The sequence below is a fragment of the Eubalaena glacialis genome, chromosome 4 (assembly GCF_028564815.1).
Source record: "Eubalaena glacialis isolate mEubGla1 chromosome 4, mEubGla1.1.hap2.+ XY, whole genome shotgun sequence".
Classification (NCBI taxonomy): domain Eukaryota; kingdom Metazoa; phylum Chordata; class Mammalia; order Artiodactyla; family Balaenidae; genus Eubalaena; species Eubalaena glacialis.
In genome coordinates, this window is record NC_083719.1 from 177,805,251 (window position 1) to 177,817,468 (window position 12,218).

At 40.8% G+C, this 12,218-nt stretch overlaps 1 non-coding gene across 1 annotated transcript; it reads right to left on the reverse strand.

Annotated features, from left to right (window-relative positions):
- Nucleotides 1-896: 896 nt before the first annotated feature.
- Nucleotides 897-1,059, reverse strand: LOC133091599 (small nucleolar RNA SNORA62/SNORA6 family). The gene has a single exon (XR_009700934.1). It is a non-coding gene; the product is annotated as a small nucleolar RNA SNORA62/SNORA6 family (small nucleolar RNA).
- Between the last annotated feature and the right edge of the window lie 11,159 nt (nucleotides 1,060-12,218).

Consider the following 12,218-nt stretch of genomic DNA (forward strand, 5'->3'; position numbering starts at 1 on the left):
TCTAGAAAGTACCCGGCCCATGGTAGGTACACAATACATATTATTGAAGGAACGGATAAATGAACAAATGAATGACTTGCTTTACAATATCTGACTTACGGAAATTTTGGAATATCTAATTTTGGAATATCTCAGTGTCGACTTTTTAATAAGTTTTCATTTTCTTCTTCCTCCCTATTGTTTCCTGTTTGAGTTCAAATCCCATCCTCGGTGCTCTAGAATTCTCTCCACCCACAGGCATACAGCCCCCATGCTCCAACCTTCTGTATTTTTTTTTTTTTTTAAGAAACTGTTTCTTTTCCGTCAACCTACTTCCATTTTAAGAGTTTGTGGAAGAGCAGCTTAAGACCACTCAGTGGTTGTTCCTACCCATTCAGTGGCCTGAGCAGTGAGAGCTGCAGACCAGTCTTCAGTGGCAGGCTAAGCACTCCAGTCAGTGGGGAACTGCTGAATAGGCACAGAGGGCACCTGCACACCTTCGGACCAGTCCGCCACCTCAGGCTGAGTAGCAGTGAACTCAGGAGCTGGAGCAGTCCATTCACCCTGAAATTCTTCCTTGGTCACAGCCTTCACAGCTGCCACCTGCTCTTCCTTTTCAATCTCTTCAGGATCTCTGTTGAAGTAGAAATCAAACATGACCTCCCATGGGTGTTCACGGGAGATGGTGCCACGCATGCGCAGAACTTCCCGGGTAAGCCACCAAATCAGACCCACTGAGTGAGCTCCCTTTTTAGGATCGTACAGCAGGATACATCAAGTTAGTCTGAAAACAGAAAGGCCAAATAATGCCTGAGAGGTCCAAGATGAAGAAATCATGGAGAAAAGCAGAAGAAAACACAGGCCATCTTTAAAATGTTTTCATCTCTCCTTAAAGCTTTCGTACATTAAAATCATACATTTGTAGCAAGTATTACTATCAAACTCCACTCATTGAGCCAGAGACCCTTGCGGTGTTAGCGAAAAACTTGCCCCTCCTGTAGAACACTACCTACACTTGTGAGTTCATCAGCCAGTGGCTGTATTTTTACTAGACCTAAATCTCATGGAATAGTATCAACACCTGGGCCTTTCTGGTGGCATGACAGCTCTGTAGGTTTCATATAAACAGAGACCAGGTTTTCTCAACCTCTGCACAGTTGGGTCCAGATCCTTCTTTGCAGTGGGGGCCGTCCTGCGCATTATAGGAAGTTCACAAGCATCCCTGGCCTCCCCCCCACTAGATGGCAGTAGCCCCCTCTGACCCCATTCACGACAATTAAAAATGTCTCCAGCTTTGTCAAACTCTCCAAGGAGAAAAGGCACCCCAGGTCAAGAATCACTGGGTTAAATGTTCCTCGCAGATTACCAAACCCACAATCCAATGAACTTCCCAGATAGTGCACCATTTCTTTTTATCCATGTGAGACAAAATCCAAGTGCACACTAGAGCCAAAAAGTCCCCAGCCATGCCCAGAGGTGAGCACAGCACCACTTCCACAACTTTCGCACCAAAATGGCATTAATCAGGAGGAAACATCAGACAAAGCCAAACTGAGGGGCATTCTACAAAGTACTCAACCTGCGCTGTTCAAAAGAATCAGGGTCATGTACAGCGTGGTGACTAAAGTTAACAATACTGTGTTATATATTTGAAAATAAGATCTAAGGGAGTAGAGTGGATATATGTATACATATGACTGATCACGTTACTGTACAGCAAGAAACTAGCACATTGTAAAGCAACCATACTCCAATAAAAATTAACTTTTTTAAAAAAAAGAGCTTATGTCCCTAGTAATGGTCTGTCCTATTGATAACCTGGGACCACTATCAGTGTTAACATATATTAAAATATTCTACTGAAATTCTTGATTTTATTTGTCATTTAACAATTGAGGGATTTACTACTTGCAAGGCACTGTGATGGGGTATGGGGAATGATTATAATATTTGGTGAGCACAGGCTGTATGCCAGACACTAGACAAAGCTTTTCTGTGGGTTATTTTGTTCAATCCTTACAACAATCTTGTGACGTAGGAGCTGTCCCACCTCTCCTCACTACATATTACAAATAGAGAAAATGAGATGTGAAGAAGTTAAAGCTGATTTTTTTTTTTAAGGAAAAAATAAATCTTAGGGAGCAGATCTTAAAAGTTCTCTTCACAAGAAAAAGATTTTTGAACTATGTGCAATGATGAATGTTAACTAAACTTACTATGGTAATCATTTCACAATACATACATATGTCAGCAAACAAGGACCTACTGTCTAGCACAGGGAACTATACTCAATATTTTGTAACCACCTGTAAGGGAAAAGAATCTGAAAAATATTGTATATATATGTGTGTATACATAAATATGTATATATGTATAACTGAATCACTATGCCGTACACCTGAAACTAACACGACATTGTAAATCAACTATACTTCAAAAAAATAAAAAATATATATATACATATATCAAATCATCATGTTGTACAGCTGAAACTTATACAATGTTATATGTCAATGAAACTGTGAAAAATAATACGTGTGTAAATGTATATACATATAAAGACAGACAGAGACATAGGGAGATGAAAATAACATGGAAAATGTTAATAATTGGAGAGTCTAGGTGAAGGGTTTGTGGATGTTCATTGTACTGTTCTTGTAATTTTTCTATAGGTTTGAACATTTACAAAATAAAATGTTAGAAGAACAAGTTACCTCGTCTATTGCCAAAATTTTAATTAATTCAAGTATGGAATCTGGGTATCAAAATGCCCCCCAAGTTAGAGTTTAATAAAGGAAATAGAGGAAGAATATTGGAGATTTTCAGAAAATATTTGGTTATCAATACACATTTGCCATGGATGATCTACATTTTCCATCTCTACCCACAAGCAACATTGCGTTGTCCAGATTAAAGAGCCATTTTTCTACTCTGAAAGTAGGAATGCTTTCAAGATTTACATAAACCATTTCGGGGCCAGGGAACCTTAGGATAGATGCGAATCTTGGAATGTGGGTTGTTAGAATATTTTGAAGCTGGTGAGAAAAAAAAGACAAAATATCTGCAAGACAAAATAGGCATCTGCAACTCCCGGTCAACACAAAGATAAGTAGAAACGTGTCTGCCCTTGTGGGAACAGATTGAGTGGAGGGAGTTGATGGGTGTGAAGGCGATGCTGTCAAAATCCCGAAATAAAGATGTTCAAAACGCCCTTTCACAGCATGTCAGACAAATGCCGCATGGGGACCTCGACATCCCACAGTGATTGAATGTCAAGCAGAGATTTTGAGAAAATGAGAGAGGGCGGAAGCTATGCATGAAAACATACCCTTTTCCTCTCTTTCCAAATCTGGGTCAAAGTGCCCAGCTGTGGGACCAGGACAGTTTCTCAGCTGTCTGGGAAGCAACACCACCTTATCCAAGTCTATCAGGGTGCCAGAATAGTTGGGCTTCCTATTATTAATTGATTTGTTTGATATACATTCATGGAGTGCTTACGTTCTAGGTGCTATGCTAAGCTTTGGAAAACACAGAGGATTCTGCCAGTTCCTGCCCTTGGAAGCTTGTAGTACAGTGAGGAGTACAAGAGAAGTAGTAACAAGAGTAAATTGTAACAAAGAGAAGTAGTAACAAGTGTGGTAGATTGAATTACTGGTCCCATTTCTTTACCCCTCCCCAAACCATACCCTGCACCATGGGACTTTACTGTCATTCTCACTAGAGGTAGAATCCCTGCCCCTTGTATTTTAAAATAGTGTATTTTAGGGGGAATTCCCTGGCAGTTCAGTGGTTAGGACCCCGTGCTTTCACTGCCATGGTCCCAGGTTTGATCCCTGGTCGGGGAACTAAGATCCCGCAAGCTGACCAGCAAGGCAAAAATAAATAAAATAAAATGTATTTTAGAAAGCTTGACTTATAGTAAGACCAATAGATCAGGAGATGATTTCCATTGAAAAGATAGTTTATTACTCCAAGTTCCCAGAAGGAGGGGTTCAGGCCAATCCATGTGAGGCCACACATGGATGCACCAGGGTCAGCCAGAGGAAGAGGGAAGGGGAAGTGTGGGTAGGAGACTTTATTGTGTTTCCCTTAGGAGGAAACAGGTGAGGCTGGGTAAAAAGACTTGGGATTGGCTAGTTTGAGTACTTTCAGCAGTCTCTGGGCATAGGTGCTGCCCCAAGTTGTCCAATACCTGGGCTTGAGTTGATTAGGTCAGGTGGAGAGTGGCCCTGAGTGCAAGAGCCCAATAAAAGAGGTGGTTGGAGTGTGAACTCAGGATTGCTTGGTTTGCACATGAAAGGTACATTCATAGGCAAGTTGTTTATTATCTCTAGGAAATGACTAACCCTAGGAGGGGCAGTATCTGCAGGGTCAGCAAGATCCCAGATGTCAAAGCATCACAATACAGAAAACAAAAAAGAAGTCATTGATACTGGGTCATATGACCTGCTTTGGTCAATGGAATGTAGTGGAAGAATCACTATGTCATTTACAAGCCTAGACCTCAAAAGACCTCATGTGTTTCCACTTGCCCTCTTGTCTCTGTCATTACCAGGCAGAGAGCTTCCCCCTGGGAACAGCTACTTCTTTGGCTGAGGCAAACACATACAGAGTAGAAGTGGACCTGGATGCAATCTACAGAGAAGCTCATGCATGAATCAAGGCAGGCCAGCTGATCCTCACATGCATCAGCCAAGTCCCAGTCAACCCTCAGATGTGTAGGCAAGATTAAAAGATAGTTACTTTTGGAACATTCACCAAAGTAGCCCATATGCTAGGCTGGAAAGCAAGTCTCAATAAATTTTGAAAGACTGAAATCATACAGAGTATGACCACAGTGGAATTAAACTGGAAATCAACAACAGAAAGTTAATTAGAAAAGTCCCAATTGTTTGGAAATTTAACCACATAGCTCTTAAAAACCTATAGATCAAAGGAAAAAATCACAGTGGAAATTAGAAAATATTTTTAACTGTATGATAATGAAAATGTAACATGTAAAAAGTTGTGGGATGCTGCTAAAGCAGTGATTAGAGAGAAATTAGCTTTGAATGCCTATATTTCAAAAGAAGAAAGTTTAAAACATTGTCGTTTCAAGATACTGAGTATTGGGGGGTTCTTTTCTTATGCAGCAATAGCTGACTACCACAATAACTAGCATCTACAGTGTATTCTAAATACCTTATAGCGACTACCCTGGTGGTCCAGTGGCTAAGACTCTTCGCTCCCAATGCAGGGGGCCTGGGTTTGATCCCTGGTCAGAGAACTAGATGCCACATGTTGCAACTAAGAGTTCACATGCCACAACTAAAGATCCCACAAGTTGCAACTAAAAGATCCCACATGCTGCAACTAAAAGATCCCGCATGCTACAACTAAAGATCCTGCATGCCACAACTAAAAGATCCTGCATGCCACAACTAAAGATCCCACATGCTGCAATGAAGATCCCATGTGCCGCAAGTAAGACCCAGCCCAGCCAAATAAATAAATTAAATTAATAAATATTTTAAATAAATAAATAAATAAATACCTTATAAATAATATATATTCATATATTTATATTATATCTAAACATATTTATATATTTATATAAAGTTATTAAAACCTTATAAGTGTAATAGGAGGAACATACTATTATTTTCTCCTTTTTTTAGATGTATGTAAACAGAGTCACAGAGTTTATGTAAATAGCTAATGAGAAACAAAAGCAGGATTCAAATTCAGGCAGACTGACTCTGAAGTCTAGGTTCTTAGCCACTTTGCTATACTGCCCTTAGAGGAGAAAGCTAATTATTACAACATTGTGATAAGTACTATTAATTCACAGAGGTGGGAGGGGCCTAACTCAGAGGATAAGAAAAAAACTCTGGAAGAAGTGATGCTTGAACTGAGCATTGAGTACAAAAGGAATTACATAGATGACTAAGAGACAGTCAAGACTGATGAAAAAGTTGTGTAAAGGCCCACAGCCATGAAGAACACAGCACAGATTTCGGTGTGGCTGGCCCATAGGGTAGGCATGAGTGGCAGCAGGAAATGAAGTTGAAGAGCTAATCCAGACCCAATCAAGAAAGGTCTTGCTAAGAGATGAATGGGTACAGAAAATGTGATATATATATATCACATATATATATACACACATATATATATATCACATATATGTATATACACACACACACCATAGAATATTACTCAGCCATAAAAAAGAAGGAAATAATGCCATTTGCAGCAACATGGATGGAACTAGAGATTATCATACTAAGTGAAATAAGTCAGAAAGAGAAAGACAAATATCATATGATATCACTTATATGTGGAATCTTAAAGAAATGATACAAATGAACTTATTTACAAAACAGAAGTGCAGCATTGTCAAAAGAAAAAAACAACAACAAGACAGTATTCGGGACTTCCCTCGTGGCACAGTGGTTAAGAATCTGACTGCCAATGCAGGGGACACGGGTTCGATCCCTGGTCTGGGAAGATCCCACATGCCGCAGAGCAACTAAGCCTGTGTGCCACAACTACTGAAGCCCACGTGCCCTAGAGCCCACACGCCACAACTACTGAGCCCGCATGCTGCAACTACTGAAGCCCTCATGCTTAGAGCCCATGCTCTGCAACAAGAGAAGCCACCACAATGAGAAGCCCACGCACGGCAACGAAGAGTAGCCCCTGATTGCTGCAACTAGAGAGAAAGCCCGCGCCCGGCAATAAAGACCCAACACAGCCAAAAAAACAAAAAGCAAAAAACAAAAACAAAGAAACAAACAAAAACAGACGTAAACACAGACATAGAAAACAAACTAATGGTTACCAAAGTGGAAAGGTCAGGGGAGGGGATAGATTGGGAATTTGGGATTAACAGATACACACTACTATATATAAAATAGAGGGACTTCCCTGGTGGCACAATGGTTAAGAATCCATCTGCCAGTGCAGGGGACACAGGTTTGAGCCCTGGTCCAGGAAGATCCCACAAGCCACAGAGCAACTAAGCCCATGAGCCACAACTACTGAGCCCACATGCCACAACTACTGAAGCCCACGCGCCTAGAGCCCGTGCTCCACAACAAGAGAAGCCACCACAATGAGAAGCCCACGCACCGCAACGAAGAGTAACCCCCACTCGCTGCAACTAGAGAAAGCCCACGTGCAGCAACAAAGATCCAACGCAGCCATAAATAAATAAATAAATAAATATATAAATTTATTTTAGAAAAATAAAATAAAACAAAATAGATTAAAAAAACAAGGACCTACTGTATAGCACAGGGAGCTACACAGGAACTATTCAATATCTTGTAATAACTTATAATGGAAAAGAATCTGAAAAAGAATATATATATATATATATCTCCAAATTACATTGCTATACACCTGAAACATTGTAGATCAACTACACTAGAAAGAAAGAAAGAAAGAAAGAAAGAAAGAAAGAAAGAAAGAAAGAAAGAAAGAAAGAAAGAAAGAAAGAAAGAAAGAAAGAAAGAAAGAAAGAAAGAAAGAAAGAAAGAGAAAGGAAGGAAGGAGAGAAAGAGAGGGAGGGAGGGAGGGAGGAAGGAAGGAAGGAAGGAAGGGAGGGAGGAAGGAAGGAAGGAAGAGAGAAAGTCTTGCTGAGGCATTTAAATTGAAGTTTTATCCCAAAATCTTCAGAGATTCAAGCCTGGTTAAGTAGGGAGTTGATGTGATCAGATTTGCACCTCAGAAAGATCAATCTATAGTACAGGGGATTGGAGAGGAGACAGGAAGTTTAAAAAAATTCAGTTGAGAGGCCACTGAAGCATTGACAAAAACTCTTCCCTTAAGCAAATGTTGGATAGGTTCTTCTGAGCCCTCTTTTCAACAAGGCCTCATCCTTGGGCCCTGTCCTCAGCCTGCCTAAAACAGTCTAAGCAAAGAATCCCGCTAAGTCATCCCCTAAGGTGATATCTGATCACTGTGGCCTGCCTTCAGCAAGAATCCTGTTAAGTCAGTTTGGCAAGAATCCCCCTAACTTTGAGGTCTCCACTGACCCTCGCCCTCTGCTTGTTGGCTATGAGTCTTTGCCGCATTTGGACTTGAGCCCAGTTCTATACTGAAGTCTCTTTTTCCCTGTTGCCATAGTACTAAATAAAATCTATCTTTACTGCTTTTAACTAGTGTCTGGCTCTACCTCTCTTTGACAGTACCCATATGAGTTACAAAAATCTGAACTAAGGCATTAGCAGTGAAGGTCCATTCACTCATCAGGCATTCATTTAGCACCCACTGTGTGCCAGATTTTGCGCTAGGCCTTGAGGATACAGCAGTGAGCAAAAGGGGCAAAATTCCCTGCCCTCATGGAGCTGATATTCTAAAGAGTCAAATGTGAGGGTCAGATACAGAGTATAATCTAAAGTGATGAGTGACTGGTTCATTGTGAGAAATGAAAAGAGAGAGGAGAGTCCAGGAGGACATTCCCATCTTCAGTGGTCTGACAGGCAGATGGAGAAGGGAGTGCTGGAGTGAGAAGGTTTGGTTGGTGAAATACCAGAATCATCTCTGGGCATGATGAAAGTCAAAATCACATGTGCAATCTTAAAAAAAAAAAAAATGCGTTCATAGAAACAGAGAACAGATTGGTGGTTACCACAGGTGGCAGGGGTGGACAAAATGGATGAAGGGGTCAAAAGGTACAAACTTCTAGTTATAAAATAAATAAGACATGGGGATATAATATACAGCATGGTGACTATAGTTAATAACACTGTATAGTATGTTTGAAAGTTGCTAAGAGAGTACATCTTAAAAGTTCTCATCACAAGGAAAAAAATTCTGTAACTATGTATGGTGGTGATTGATAACTAGACTTATTGTGGCAATCATTTCACAATATATACAAATATCAAATCAGTATGTTGTATACCTGAAACTAATGTTATATGTCAATTGTATCTTAATTTTTTTTTTAATTTAAACATTCCAGTGGAGATATCTCATCTTCAGCAGGAAATATGATTCTGGAACTTGGGGGAGAGTTCTGGGGCTGCAGAAGAGAAAGCTAAGGCGTTTGTGTGGGTGAGAAGGGTCAGTGATAGTAGAGAGAAAAAGAGGAATAAGGACAGAAATCCAAGGGGGAGGGGGACCCATCTATGGATCAAAGAGTGTGATGACCATGAAGGAGATTGGAAAGGAATGTCTAGAAAAGGAGAAAAGGGTGTATTAGTTTCCTAGAGCTTCCATAACAAAGTACAGTAATCTAGGTGACTTAAAAAAACAGAATTTATTGTCTCACAGTTATGGCATCCAGAGGTCTAAAATTAAGGTGTTGGCAGGGCCATGGTCCTCCTGAAAGCTCTGGGAAGAATCCTTCCATGCCTCTTCCTAGCTTCTGGTGGTTGCTGGCAATCTTTGGCGATCCTTAGCTTGTAGCAACATCACTCTCATTTCTGCCTTCTTCTTCCCATGGCCATCTTCCACTGGGTCTCTCTGTGCCTTCAATGGCCTTCTCATAAGGATACCAGTCACTGGGGTTGTGATGATTAATTTTATGTGTCAACTTGACTGGGCCACAGGATGCCCAGATGACTGGTTAAACCTTATTTCTGGATGTACCTGTGGAAGTGTACCTGTGGGAGGGGGGAGGGAGGGGGAGGGGAGGGGAGGAGGGGAGGAGAGGGGTGGGGAGGGGAGGAGAGGGGAAGGGAGGGGAGAAGAGGTGAAGGGAGGGGAGGGGAGGGAGGGGGAGGGGAAGGAGGGGAGGAGGGGGAGGAGGAGGAAATCTCTTCCTAGATATATATAGATATAGATGTATGTAGCTATATAGAGAAAGAAATGGAGATGGAGGTAGATAGATAGAGAAATAGATATATAGATAGCTACATAGATAGATAAATAGATACACAGATAGATACATAGATAAATATTGGGTTGGCCAAAAAGTTCCTTTGGTTTTTAAGTAAAAATAAGTCACCAAGAACTTTATTGAACAATGTATTCACCATTTTGTTCCACTACCCTCTGCCATTTTTCAGACAACTTCAAAATTCCATCTTCCCAAAACTTTTTATCTTTTTGAGCAAAGAACTCTTCCAGGTGCCTTTTATAGTCTTCCAGGGAATTGAAATTTTTTCCGTTAAGAGAATTTTATAAAGACTGAAATAAATGGAAATAGATACATGAAGAGACACACAGATACATAGATGACAGAAGTTCTATTGGTTCTGTTTCACTGGAGAACCCTAATATGAAGCCTATCCTGATACAGGATGACTTCAACTTAACTAATTACATTGCGAAGACTCTACTTCCAAATAAGGTCACATTCTGAGGTTCCAGGTGGACATGACTTTTGAGGGGACACCACTCAACCCTGTACAGATAGTAAATTGAAAACCCAAGGCAGACACTTTTTTGCCCCATGTCCCATGCCCTTAGCCCACCTCTGATTTCAACACAGAAGCGGCATAAGTTCTGTGCATCCACAATGCCTCCCACCTCAAGTACACCCCATGATAACTCCTTTTGCTGCCTCAGAGATTTTCTGAAGCTACAGAAGGCTCCTCTGCATGCAGGTGCAGCCCAGGAGTACAGGGGAGATCAAGCCCCCAGGAGGAAACTCTGAGCCCATGGAGAAAGGGAGTCAGTGGGTGAATGTCCCAAACTCCCTCCTACACAGGGCCCATATTGAGGTGTATTCTTCACCATGTGCCCGCAGTGATAACCAGCTCAACAATGCAGCCTTTATTGGGGCTCCCTTCTTACTTGTCTCCCTCTCCCAGCTTCTCTGCTACTACTTCCTGAAGCCACTTTCCAAATAAACTATCAGAAAAACAAAACTAAGACACAATGGCAGAGAACACGTTTAAAGACAAAGAGTGGTCATAATGTCAAATGCTACAGACAGACCACAAATTATAGTCACAGTGAGACAAAAAAAAAGAAAAAGAATTGGTATTTGGGGAAAAGAAAGCCATTTCAAATCACTAATTCATCCCAGGGCAAAAGGAGAAGTATTTGGTTCTATTCTGAAAATAGTTAATTAAAAGTTACAGAGAAAGTAAATAATATGTTTCCCTCTATCTCTACCTGTCTTATTTCTCTTCTTCCAACTTGTGGGTAAAGGTATTGGAGACATTCAAAAGAGCAGAGTTGCTAAGAAGACATGAAAAAACTTGGGAAACCCTCCTGATATGAGTTCATACCTAGGGACCAACCCATAACACCTGTGCTCATTCTAAGAGAGGGAATAAAAATACAATTTCTCATCTTAAAACTCCAGGTACATTATGCTAAGCAAAATAAGCCAGACACAAAAGAACAAATGTTGCATGATTCCACTTATGTGAGGTCCCTAGAATAGTCAAGTTCATAGAGACAGAAAATAAAATGGTGGCCGCCAGGGGCTGAGGAGAGGGGAAATAGGAAGTTACTGTTTCATGAGTACAGTGCTTCAGTTTGGGAGGATGAAAGGGTTCTGGAGATAGATAGCAGTGACGGTTGCACGCGTTGGTGGTGACGGGGATGGAGTGTACTTAACGTCACTGAACTATATACCTAAAAATGGCTTAAATTTTATGTTATGCCTATTTTGCCACAATTTTTTTAATCCAGGGAGGCAATAATAATTGTTTCAGGCAAGAACCATCATTAGATACTAAAATTAGTGGTCAAAAGTTTGATGAGAAATAGGATATTTGCAAAAACTCAAAGCATTCCCCCCACAAGACAGTGCTTCATTCCTTTTTATGGCTGAATAATTTTCCATTGTGTGGATATACAACGTTCATCTATTTACCCATTGATGCATATTTGGGTAGTTCCCTCCTTTCGGCAATTATGAGTAATGCTGCTATGAACATTTGTGTACAAGTTTTTGCTTCCAAAACACCTCTTTCCAGTTGCTTGGGGTGTATACCTAGGAATGGAATTTCTTCTGCTATTTTGGCAACTTTTTTTGTAAGGCTGACATTCTTTCCAAATGTTAGAAAAAAATAAATAATCAAAATCCAGGTAGGATTTGTGAATAAATTCACATTCGTGGAGCAAATTAGAAGGAAAGGGTAAATAAAAGAACTCTTTCTGAGACAACGTCTAATATCTGGGTACGGCGACAGATTTCCTGTACCCTCCTGTGGGTGTCATGCGCCAGAATGGGTAATGCAGTTCGAAGACCAACTGGTGAGACCCACAGGGACTCCAGGCCTTTCAGACACACGCGATCCGAAGCATCCGCCAGCGGAGTTCCAGGCAGCCGTGAGGCGAGCAAGTTGGAA